We start from the raw sequence: 12,750 nt of genomic DNA, 5'->3' as shown, positions 1-12,750 counted from the left end.
CATCCTCTCCCCTCCCTCATCCTCTCACCCTGCCTCTCCAACCCCAGACTCCATGTCCCTCAGGCTCAGGTCCAACCCCTCACCATGACCGCCAGAGCGGCTGGCCGGAGCTCCTGGCCGTGTGACTGTCAACAGATGTTTCCCCAAGGCTCGACTCACCGATCACAACAGGGCAGCGTTGAAGCTTTCAACGGTATATCTCAACGGTATATCTCTCAGTCTCAGTGTTAACAGAACCGTTGGGGATTGGCTGTGCAGTCGACCACCTGCGTGAGATCATCGTCATCATGGGGGGGTCGGATGGTTAGGGAATCGGGCTACCTATCAGAAGGTTGCTGGTTCGATTCCCAGCCGTTCAAAATGATGTTGTGTCCTTGGGGAAGGCACTTCACCCTAATTGCCTCGGGGGGAATGCATAGGCGGAAATCCCGGGGGGGGTGGGGGAGAATATGATTTGTCCCCCCCCAATAAATCACTTTAAACATAAGGAAATAATATAAATTTAACATATTACAATGTAGGCTGTGTTACAGCAGTAATTTTGGTGTCCCTCTCAGGAATTGCTCTTGAGAAAATGTCATATTGTCCCCCCCAAAATTTATAGCAGATTTTCGCCACTGGGGGAATGTCCCTGTACTCACTGTAAGTCGCTCTGGATAAGAGCGTCTGCTAAATGACTAAATGTAAATCATGCCGTGGTTGATGACTAGGAGGGGTGTCCTTGTTTGTTTGTGTTAGTAAAGAAGCAAGAACGACATGAGATTCATATCACAGTGTAGTCTGTAAACCACTTGGCTCACACAGACAACTACTACTACCTGTTGGACCTCACATCCTATTAATACAAAAAGACACTATAGATACGCAGCTCATTCGCCAGGAATCCGTTTTGACACCGACAATTTCGAATATCTCCCTCATATATGGGCATGGGTGATCAGGAATGTCTATTCTAGACATTGCTAACTCCCTGTGTCTCATCCATAACGTAGCTTTAAAAAAAAAAAAATTCAACCTTTCAAAACAAGACCAAAATATGTTTTCAACTTTTCCAAACTTTTTTTCCTGAACCCCCCCCCCCCCCAAAAAAAACCCCACTTACGTTTGTTGTGCGTGATAGCTAGGAAATGAAAAGAGGCGCGCAATGACAAGAAATAATATTGATCATGCCACCAAATACAGATTCGAACTAAAGTAACGAACCTGGCTTGAAAATGTTGAAAGTACAGATATTTGTGTAAAAAATGTAAGGAGTGAAAGTAAAAAGTTGCCAGAAAAATGATTGAGAAGTAAAGTTCTGATACCAGAAAATTCTACTTAAGTACAGTGACGAAATATTTCTACTTAATAACTTCCAATCTCTGCAGCAGTGTCACCAATGATATGTCATATATTCTTTTACAGTGCACCATGATGTTCATACTGTTTCCCCCTAGAAAAATAGGTGTAATAAAGGTGCCTGTAAATAGCTGATCTTTAGACCCAGCTGCAGGTTGGACCAAGGATAGGGTGCAGTAGGATCAGACTCATTACCAGAGCAAATGGGGAGGTGTGGACAGCTTGGCTGACTGGCTATGTGATTGTGCAAAGCACACCACTACTGCCCTAATGACATGGAACACAAGCCAACCTCATAGGAAAGATCTGAGGTTGATGTTGCTGTTGTTACACCATCCAGTCCTGTGCCAACCCAGATCAAGTTGATTACAGAAATAAGCTAATGAATGCTACTATACCGTACGTATTTGATGGAAACCATCTGATTGCATCGAGTATATCAGTACACAGATTTAGTGCAGTACAGGACTGCTATGTCTGCTATTAAATATGGATTTATACCAGGGGAAATGATTTGCCTGCATGTGGTAATGTGGACATTTGAATAGTCTCCATCCCACTGTACAGAAATCCATTCCAAAACCAAGCACATTCATTTGAACAGTGAAGAACAGATTTTTGTGTTGAAGAGAAATGTCGTTTTACTGATGTTTGATGCATCAGGAAAATAACCACTGGGCCTTCATTAATGATTGAAAGAAACAATTTAGAGTAATGTAATGCCAAGAACCATTTTAATAATCAGAGATAGCCTTACAGCCATGGGCATTTCAATGAAAGTCAATGGGATATGAATCCATGAGCTGTGACCTAAGGGGTCTGAATTATACTAAAACATCCAGTTTGATTATGTGGAATCTAGAGTCAAGCATAAGGAGATGAAGGAAATATGCATGGGCAGTTTGTTTTCTATGTGTGTTGAACATTATATCACAGTGTAGATATCATCCCATTACTCTGCAAGTCATTCTGACACCTCATCTCAGTCTGGAAGCAATTCTACAATAATATCAACATCTCAGTCATATATCAATAAAAGATTACTAAAGCTTGAAGATCAGGAAGCCATGAGAGCTGGGCTTGTATGTCAGTTTAAACCGTAAGCAGATAAGCGTCTTAGCCACACCTCGACCTGCATAAATGACATCTTATCTAAATAAAAATATAGCTTCAACTGTCAGTCTGATACTGATGCAAGGATACAATTTTATTATTGCTTGAGTGACCACATATTAATGCTTAGTGACCCCAAGACTAAACCCATTGAATATACAAAATTGACAGTTACAACATGTAGAGTACAGAGCAGAACTGTTTGTTTGTATACATATTATGGTTGTATTTATCATTGTCAACATCATATCATTGTTGGTTTAAATATGTTAGAATAACCTGAAACTACATCACAGCCATGAACTTACAATTCATTCTTGCAAAGAAATGTACATTATCTGTTGTTGGTATCTTGGATTTTTGTTTGTTTTTTCCTGGTAATGAGGGGAATGCTTCCAGGATACTATTAGTATGGTTTTACCCTGGCCGTTCTGACTCAAACCTAGTAGTCCTTATCTCATGATGACAGCTCCAATTTCCCTGCAACTTAGGCAACATTTCTTATACTGTTTCTCAGTCCACAGTAGAACAGAAAAGATTTTTATTGGTGCAGTCAAAAGACCACTGAACTCTACCATGAAGGGGGCCGACAGCAAAATAAATATTTTGCCACATTATTTGCCTCAGACCTTTTCAAATGAATAGACCCAGCCAAGAATTGTCTTTCAGTAATACAGTTAAGACATTTTCTTCAAGGTCAGAAAGTTAAAAAATGCCTTGAAGATTTACAGAGCCAGTGCGCTTATTACTGACACCAGAACTCAGACCTGTCTGAAAGTTGAAAGATCACACTGTTAATACTTCAATCACACAAGTGGAATGAAAAAGTGAAAGGGGAGAAAAAATTGTAAAGTAAGGTGAAGTAAAATCGAAATAGTAAACTTCTGTGGCGTCTTACTGTGGCAAAACATTTGGTTGTTACAAAGACGTTTGTATACAATATGTTCCCAGAATTGTTTAGGGATGTCTTCTTAAGAGCCGTTTTGTTTTGTTTTGGTCTCACTAGTTATAATTGTTAGGGTATGCTAGACTGAAACCAGGCTTGCTTATCTGACTCAGACCTGGCAACCCTTACCTCACCATGACAACTCAAATGGCCCCTGTTAGGGATCCAGGTTTTGGTGCACTTTTCCCCAATAAACATGTATTACCATCTGTGGACAGAGGGGAGAGAAGATGCTCAACACATTACCATTTAGATTGGACACCCCATGCCAACAGGGAGCCAAATACACAACAAGGGTGTGCTGAGGAAACGAGAGGGGGGAACAACGGCTCACATCATGTTGACGTTTTTTGTTGGATCTTACCCTTGATTTGAAACCAATATCGAATTCCCTTTTTAGTTCAGTTTGGGGCTGGTAAATTGAACGGCAGAAAGAACAGATGTATTTCGCCCCCCAAGCTCACCAATCTCCTGTCAAAGACCTCTGCACCGTGGATAGTGTGGGAAAGGAGTATGACAGTTGCTGGCATTAATAATTAAAATGCAAATTGGCTCATGCAGAAGCAAACTGAAACAGTCGTATAAATGACCTAGTTTTCTGCTTGGGCTGCAGTATCTACAGTACCATTGTTTGTATTAGAGTAAAGGGAATTAGTTACAGTCCACATCATTTATTCACAACCTTCTCAGGAGCTGGTAGGTCCTATCTTAGTCTATGTCTTGCCCTCATGCCAACTCGCCAGAGCAGGATGAGAGAGAGCTGAACGATGAGAACTATTTGGTAAAAATTGTTGGATTTAGGAAACAGCGATTGAAGGCTCAAGTAAAGGGATTTTTACACTGATACACATTATTTTGTGTTCTTTTTCATTGCGGTTAGCTTAACGAAACTTTGGCCGTTGAATGCAAACGAGCCTATTCAAATATGTAACTGTTAAAACTACAGTTCTTTTCAGGCAATTCAAGAGAACAGGAGGTGATGGAGGTTGCGTTGTGCTTTAGTTTTGGACTATTATCTAAATGCATTACTGGCTTGTCGTGTCAAGCTCTCCTGTACACTAAACATGCAGACAGCCAGTGTACTGTATGCCCTAAATCGTGGTGGCATTTGCAGACAGGCAAATCCCAAATCTTTGTCCAAATATGTTGAGATTGAGGAAAGGTCACTAGCACAGCAGGAATGCTTAAACCCAGCCAGACTAATGTCCTGAATGATGAACAAGACATCTTCTCTTGAACTCTGGCTTTTTCGTTTTGTGACTTCTTCAACATTTTCTCTCTCTTTCAGTTTGGAACTTGAGAATACATTTTGCAGTCTGTTTACAATTTGCAATTTCATGCTACTTGATTTCCGACACAGACCAAATAATTCCAGAGCAAACACAATAGTGTGTCAGTTTTCAGAACGAGGAGAGAATTACCATTATTTGGATTAAGGTAGAACAACAAAACTTTGTGGAGAACAAGAAACAAATTAAAAGGTTTAAATCCAACGTTCACATCAAGGTTCAAAATACTTGTGTGCATGGAATTCCAATGACAGTTGTCATTACAAAGTAAAAGACCAAACAAAGTAATGTAATCGACATACACAGTATTGAAGTCAACCCACATGTTGTGGATCTCAGACTGCAGTAAAATCCCCCTTTTCTCTGTTCTCTCCCAAAAGACCCTGTAAGGGAAAATGAAAAAAGGATACAGGTATTATAGTATTATGGTTCGTTCGATTTTGTTTGAGTGAAATTCTACTTAAGTTCCTGGACAGAGAACAGGAGGAATAAAAGATGAACAAGAAAGAAAAATGTTTTGAATGGAAAGTGCAGGAATGTGATCATTTGCCTTACCTGACTACGACAATCATACAACAAATAGGCAGGAGATTTTCCTTCTTTTTTTATTGCAAAACTTCCAAGATTATATATGCAGTACAGTATATACAGTATAACTACATATATTGTCCCTGTAGATGCTGACTAAGCACACAGCTCTCCCCACTTTTAAAAGTTGTGTAATCCTCTAGGTCCAGATGCAGAATTCATAGAGAGGAGAAGCTTCCTGTACAAGTATCTCAGCCCAGCCCTGCACCAGGGGAGAGGTCTGAACTCAACCCACCACACACCCCACCACCACCACCACACACCCCACCACCACCACCACACACCCCACCACCACCACCACACACCCCACCACCACCACCACACACCCCACCACACACCCCACCACCACCACCACACACCCCACCACCACCACCACACACCCCACCACCACTACCACACACCCCACCACCACCACACACCCCACCACCACTACCACACACCCCACCACCACCACCACACACCCCACCACCACTACCACACACCCCACCACCACTACCACACACCCCACCACCACCACCACACACCCCACCACCACACACCCCACCACCACTACCACACACTCCACCACCACCACCACACACCCCACCACCACCACCACACACCCCACCACCACCACCACACACCCCACCACCACTACCACACACCCCACCACCACTACCACACACCCCACCACCACCACCACACACCCCACCACCACCACCACACACCCCACCACCACTACCACACACCCCACCACCACTACCACACACCCCACCACCACCACCACACACCCCACCACCACTACCACACACCCCACCACCACCACCACACACCCCACCACCACCACCACACACCCCACCACCACACACCACACACCCCACTACCACACACCCCACCACCACTACCACACACCCCACCACCACACACCCCACCACCACTACCACACACACACACACACCCTATCCCCCACCACCATGTCTGGAAGGATGTGATAATGCTGCATGGAAGCTGCTGCCTCTGTATTATGGCATGGCCTTGTTTGGACCGGCGCGGCCTTGTCAGGCCCTGCTTGCCCCGGCCTGTAACTTGGGGGAGCCAGGAAAGAGAATCGTGAGTGGTGTGTGACGGCTGGGTTGCTGACAGTTCCTGTTGCTACCAGTCACCTCAAATTATCCAGAGATCGCCAGGAGGGGAGGGCTCACCTGGCCCCTCACCTTGTGTCCCTTCTCTGGGTGAGTCACTGAGGCACACTGCTGGAACTGAGACCGACTGTCCTCAATCAGATCTCTCTTAGGAATCTAGTTGTCGAAATCACCCCATTTCACTTGGTCTACATGCACAAGATATGCCCTAGACATGCACATCAACCAGCCAGCCTTAAACCAGAGTAAAGACTGTATCTGGGAAACAGTAATACCCAGTAAGTCCAAGGGACTGGAATATGAAATACCAAGCTGTATTAACTCAGAACCAGGACATTTTTCAATTTGGCTTCCTTTTATCATGTTGCCATTGGCTCTGAATACCTGCTATGCCTGATTATCACAAAGCAGAAGGTAAACAATTTTGCACTTGCCCATACAGAAGAGATGGATGTCTGTAACCATTAGTTGTTAAATCAAGCAAGACAAGGTCTTGCTTAAGGTCATCCACAGCATCTTATCATCCAATGGTCAGACAGTGGGAACAGACTTGACAGTAATCCCTCATATTTTGCTCGGGTCAAAGTTTGAGCAGTCTAAAAGAGGACAATTACATTTCAGATAACTCCTTGTCACTCAGGCTTTGAACTGTAACCTTGACATTCAGATCTTTATTTATCCCTACATGCCCCTACTTACATCCACGGTTTAATATTTTTGAAACTTCAATCAGTTGATAATTAATACCACAGAGGGTCGTACAGTTCCTTGTGTGTAGAAGCGCAGTAGAACAGACTGGGTTTAGTCTTAGTCGTCTAGACAGCTGGCAGTTGTCACATGTCCTAACCCTCTCATGCCATCTCATCAATCCTGGTGTTAACCAAACTCTTGTCAGAATACTTCCCCACTTCCAGAACAAAGTCACTCGCACGCTTGAGCTGGGATCCTGTATCTGATGTTGTCAGTGTGCAGTGTCTCTCCATGCAGTCAGCGACGCCCCGCGCCTGCACCTCCAAAATCAAATTTATCGTCTGATTACTCTTAGTCCTGTCTGGCAGAGGTTCTGATTGGGAATGCAGATGGCTTCATTGTGTTCTCTGACTGACAGGATGACTGACTCGCCTGGATAATTCTGATGTATCCCCCATGTGATTATGTTCAGTTCATTATGCTATCTGCTGTTCATCTCGCCAAATTGACACCTCAGCAGTCATCATCAGAGACCATTATAACAGTGATTAGCTCATAATCAGCGTTATATTGAAATCCACGAGGGCGGTCACAACAGAAGATGCTGGACGCGCGGCTGTCACTTCTGACCTGAGCGCTGCTGCTTTACATTCGGAAACAACTTTTTCCATCAGTTTCCTTTTCATGAAATCCCTACCCACTGTTGAGCCAATCACCGCTTTTCACAATTTATTTTGATCTCTCTCCTCTTTATCAACCCCTCCATTAACCGAGGTGTGCCTACACTCTCAGGGTGGTTTGTTTCTGACCGTCGAATCAACCTTTCTGTGAAGGGAAGGGAAACCTCCAGCTGGATCCCACAACCAGGGGATATGATCAATGCACAGTTATTATCGCCTTTTATGGTCCAAAGACCTTATCTAGGAATGTATAGTCCAAGCAACGCCGAGATGAGCTCATAGATAAACACCATCTCCTTTTATTCATTCGATCTAATCGCACCCCTCCACCATGATGAACGCAGTGCTTTCCATACACTGAATGTTCTGGAGTGAGCAGGTTGGAGCAAAGCCAGGGAGAGGCTCCTGAACAGACAGCTAATCTCAGCAGACAACTCTGCTTTCAGGGAGAAACTGAGATCATCATCCTTAAGTCGGTAGATGGACCGTGGCACCAGATGTCCGTAACTGCAAACTCTCGCAACAGGAAGCTTCCGGAACGCCCAGAACGGAGAAAAAGTCAACTTTAAAACTGGATGGATTTCTGCCAGGTCAGTATATTGTTTCGACTTGATGGGCCACCCTGAGGATTAACCATAATAATCATGGTTCAAGTTAGCAGATGCTTATATCCAAAGCGACAGAGCACAGAGGTGATTTGCACTCAAATGCTCCAACCAGCTGAGTTCTAGCCACCTGAACGACACCTCTCCTATGTTGCTGGTAGTATTGTTGCTTGCCTGCAGGAGAGGGAGTTTCATGCTGGCTCAGCAGCCTCTGGCGCTGGGAGAGACTGGATAAGAGAGGTACTGAAGCTGAGACGGCATGCCTCTGTAATCTCCACAACTTCAGAGATTAGGTGAGACTCAGAGACTCACCAAGCTTGCTATTCAAGCCACGTCTCTCCCTCTCTGCCTGTCGACGGCTACTACCCCGCCTGGAACCCTGAGGGTCGGAGGGTTGCCTGCTAGCCGACCGCTACGGCTCATCGACCGTTTGTTAATGACACTGGAGTTCTCCTTGTTGTCTTTTATAAATCCTACGCACCCCTCACACTTCCTCCAATCCCATCCTTCCTCCGCTCTCCCTCCATGCCCCCACCTCCCTCTAGTTCCATTTCTTTACTGAGAAGAAACATCTGTGAACAGACCAACTGACAGGAGGACTAATCATGAAGCTTATTGTTCGGCTTCCTTGACCTTTGGTCCCCTCAGCCCTCCAGCTTGAGTCAGACAACTCCTGGACCTACATGGGATTCTCTTAAGTGTATATACTCAGTCCTTTCAGTCTCAGACTCTCCTTTTTAATTGTCCCTATAAATTGAGTTTAATTTGTAATAAAAAATTGTATTATCGTGATTGGCACTGGAGGAGATGAGAATTTATCTGGGAAAAGCAGCACTAATTGGAAAGTGTGCAGCAATTCAGTGTGAAGCACATCAGCTTGGAACTCACAGACAAGAAACACAAATGAAATGTGAAAAAAATTGAAAGTAAACATGCACAGAGCAACTTCAAATCCCAATTAACCACCAAAACTTTGATCACTTCTATGAGCCTAGTGATTCAGAAATAAGTACCTTTTCTTACTTGAACTACTCTAAAAGAATAATTACCCAGAATCAAAATGATAATGGCGAGGCTAAAAGTGTGAGATGAAGCGAGCCAAACTAAACAACAACTTTATTGCTCAATTATTTATTCGAAACCCTGTCTGTCCATCTGTCAGACTGATGACAGGCCACAACTAGAGAGGGTACAATTTCTGGGGAAATTGTAGGGTGTGCTTGCTTGCGTCGGTTGCACAGGGGTCCGTTTTTGAATGACATTTTTACAACTGATTTCTGTATATTTTATATGAAAATGCATAGTTATTTATAAAGATTACATAGATTCATTCATTAATAAAGAACCCCCTTTGATGATTATTCTACGACGTTACCGGCAGTAGAAGATGGAATCGCGATTCAAACAGTACCATCTGCTAACTGAAAATATGCCCCCAAAAACGTAAATAAGCTTGACATTTATTTAGTGGAAAATCGCTCATTCATAAAAAGCTCACTGGTAGCGATCATTGTCAGTAACAACGCAAAATGCGATATAGCCCTGTGTGGAGAAGCTGCCCCGGTAAATTGTACTACTACGGTACAGTACTAGACTACTGCTGTGTTCGTCTCTGTAGCGATTGCGTTGGTTGAATTGGATTTAACGTTCCGTTGTACGGTTTAGGCTGAAATTAATTATTTTCATGAACAGATTGACAAAGTTTAGGCTGTGGCAATGAAGTTCAGGTTAGTAGTTAGATAGACTTTTGATTTAAGTAAGGGGAGTGCCGAACATGTTCTGTCGCCGTTTGACTTCCTACAGCTGTGTAGATGTTTTTGTAGTGTCTCGCGTAGGCTACAGCGTTGCAGTGATACACTGGATTGAAACCACAGGTAATGATAATTTCACTCACAAATCGTTTACTTGTAATCTAATGTCATAATAAATCCTACAACGAAAATGTATATGTGAGGAATGTTTATTTTAACGATTGAAAACAGATAACGCTACATCATAGACCACTGTAGTATGTGTTGCCCGGGCAACACAGGCTAATGTCATGATGCTAATACTTCAGTGAAATAGTAGACTACTGTTTCCGAAAGTAGATGTACTTCCTTAATAATATCAGCTTATACTGTACATTACACATCACAATTGTGTGTCATATCACAAAGTAAAATGAGTAAATAGTTATCACCCTGGCCTCTTTGCTTGTGGTGTTTCTGCAGCTGCCTTGCAGTAAAGCTATAGTTAGCCTAGCTATCCCCCAAGTTAACAGATGCGAAACGAATGTTCTGCCAAAGGTAGTCACGCGTGTTTTCGTGACGTTAGTGACGTAGTGACGTTAGTAACGTCAGTGACTGTGGCTAGCAAATTAGCCACCGTTAGCTTCACTTTTCGCCACAAAAACTTAACTTAAGCCCAAACCATGCAACGGAACGTAAATTCCAATACAAGCAACTCAATCGCTACCAAGACGAAACTTTTGACACCTACGTTGTCTATGTAGGCCAAATATTGACTGAGTTTTAGGGGGGCAAAAAAAAAATTAAAAAAAAATAATAATAATATATATGTGAGAGAACAAAGGTTGTGCTCTCGCCGAAGGCTTGAGCACACCCAATAATATATATGTGAGAGAACAAAGGTTGTGCTCTCGCCGAAGGCTTGAGCACACCCAATTACAGATTTGTGGTACCTAGCTGCAGAACCCAGTGGAATTCAGGTCAAGTCAAAGACGCAGGGGTAAGGCTGAGGCCTGTTTTTCTGGAGACTGAGGTGGAAAATCAACAAAAAACTGAACCTATAAAACAGATATGAAAGGATCGATTACGCTCAACAGGATACACTTACCCCCCCTCCCAAAGGTCAGATGTTCTGTAGTTCCTGGTAGAGAAACTCTTCTGATGGCTCCCAGCTGTTTGCTTGAGTGTTGGCATCGTTCACCAGTCAGCATGGCTGTCCAGTTCTCGGTGCACTCCCCTTCCTGTTCTCAGTGTGACGCTGATGGATGTACACAGGTACAGAAATAAGTTTGTGTTTCCTGTATGCTGTAATCGGGTGACAGTAGGGAGGTTGTCTAATTAACATCTGCCTTCCTCAGGAGTTCTAGAGATAATTTGTGTTGCGCGCTAAAGATTCTGCTTGGTCTGAGTTTATGGTCAGAGTAAAGGCTGAAGTTCATAAAGCGTGAAATGCGGTGTAAATCATGGTAAATGGTCAAATATTCATACATGATCACGGATTCAAGTAGCTGTTGGACAATTTAAGTGGTGTCAGGTGTGTCAAACTGTTTATCCGTGCGCTCGTCTCTGTGTGTGTGTGTGTGTGTGTGTGTGTGTGTATCACATGCATTACATTTGTGTGTACTTCCATGAGTCTCTTTTATCTTCCAAAAAAGCTTTTTTGTCTAGATAATAATTTTCACCTACAGCGGTTGCCTGCTCTCACCTCCACATCCATTACTATACCTCTTCCATGGCAGGAGCATTCTCCCCAGCCTTAACGCAGACACACAGAGGGGTTGGCAAACACAACCCTGGCATCTTGTCATGTTGGCACAGGGGCACCCTGGCATCGTCACGTACACCTGCCAGGAAACGGCAAGACGGCCAATTAAGCCAGAGATCCTCAGGGTTCACTGGGAGATGGGAGAAGGGGGGTGGTGTTCAGGACTCACCCTAAAAAAGAAGATTAAAGGCACCCGTCTGCTGGACAATACGTTGGTCTCCCAATGCTGTTCGGTTGGGTTTAAAACTCAGAACGAATCCCGCCTTCCCTTGACATCTATAGCCACTGCATTACAGACAACAAGCATATGCAACCGCGGCCTATTTTGAGGGTGTGATATATTGCAACCTGTGCTGTCATTTTAAATCTCATTTACTTTCTTAATTAAGCTTGGAAACCCACGTTTTTTAATCTTTGAATGAGCTTGCCTTCTTTTATTTCACGCCTCGGCCAGACTAACAATTCAATTATTCTGCATTGTGCTTGGCAAAAAGCGTGACCTTGATAAAAGTATTTTCCACTCCAGTCGCATTTCCATATATATGGAGATATGACTTACAGAGGGATCCCCTCACATGGACTCCAGTTTGTAAGGGATGCTTTATTGCTAACAAGAAACACAGAGAGGAGGGCCCCGATAGGTTGTAAATGTAGGCCTACCTTAGTTTGAGAAAACACATCTTATCAAGGCAATGGCGCGCTTTAGTGTGAGTCGTACCACAGCAAAAACACACTTTACTATGTCTGTGCCATACTGTCTTTTCGGTGCACGCTGTAAGAAAAAAAAAAGAAAAAAGGTTATTCGACAAAAGTACTTTCTGTTCATACCTACTAAACAGGGTGTCCTTCCTGCGTGTGTCCTGCCTTTCTCTGCCATCAGTCCTT

The sequence above is a fragment of the Osmerus eperlanus genome, chromosome 6 (assembly GCF_963692335.1).
Source record: "Osmerus eperlanus chromosome 6, fOsmEpe2.1, whole genome shotgun sequence".
In the NCBI taxonomy this organism is placed as follows: domain Eukaryota; kingdom Metazoa; phylum Chordata; class Actinopteri; order Osmeriformes; family Osmeridae; genus Osmerus; species Osmerus eperlanus.
This window is presented reverse-complemented; position numbering follows the sequence as displayed.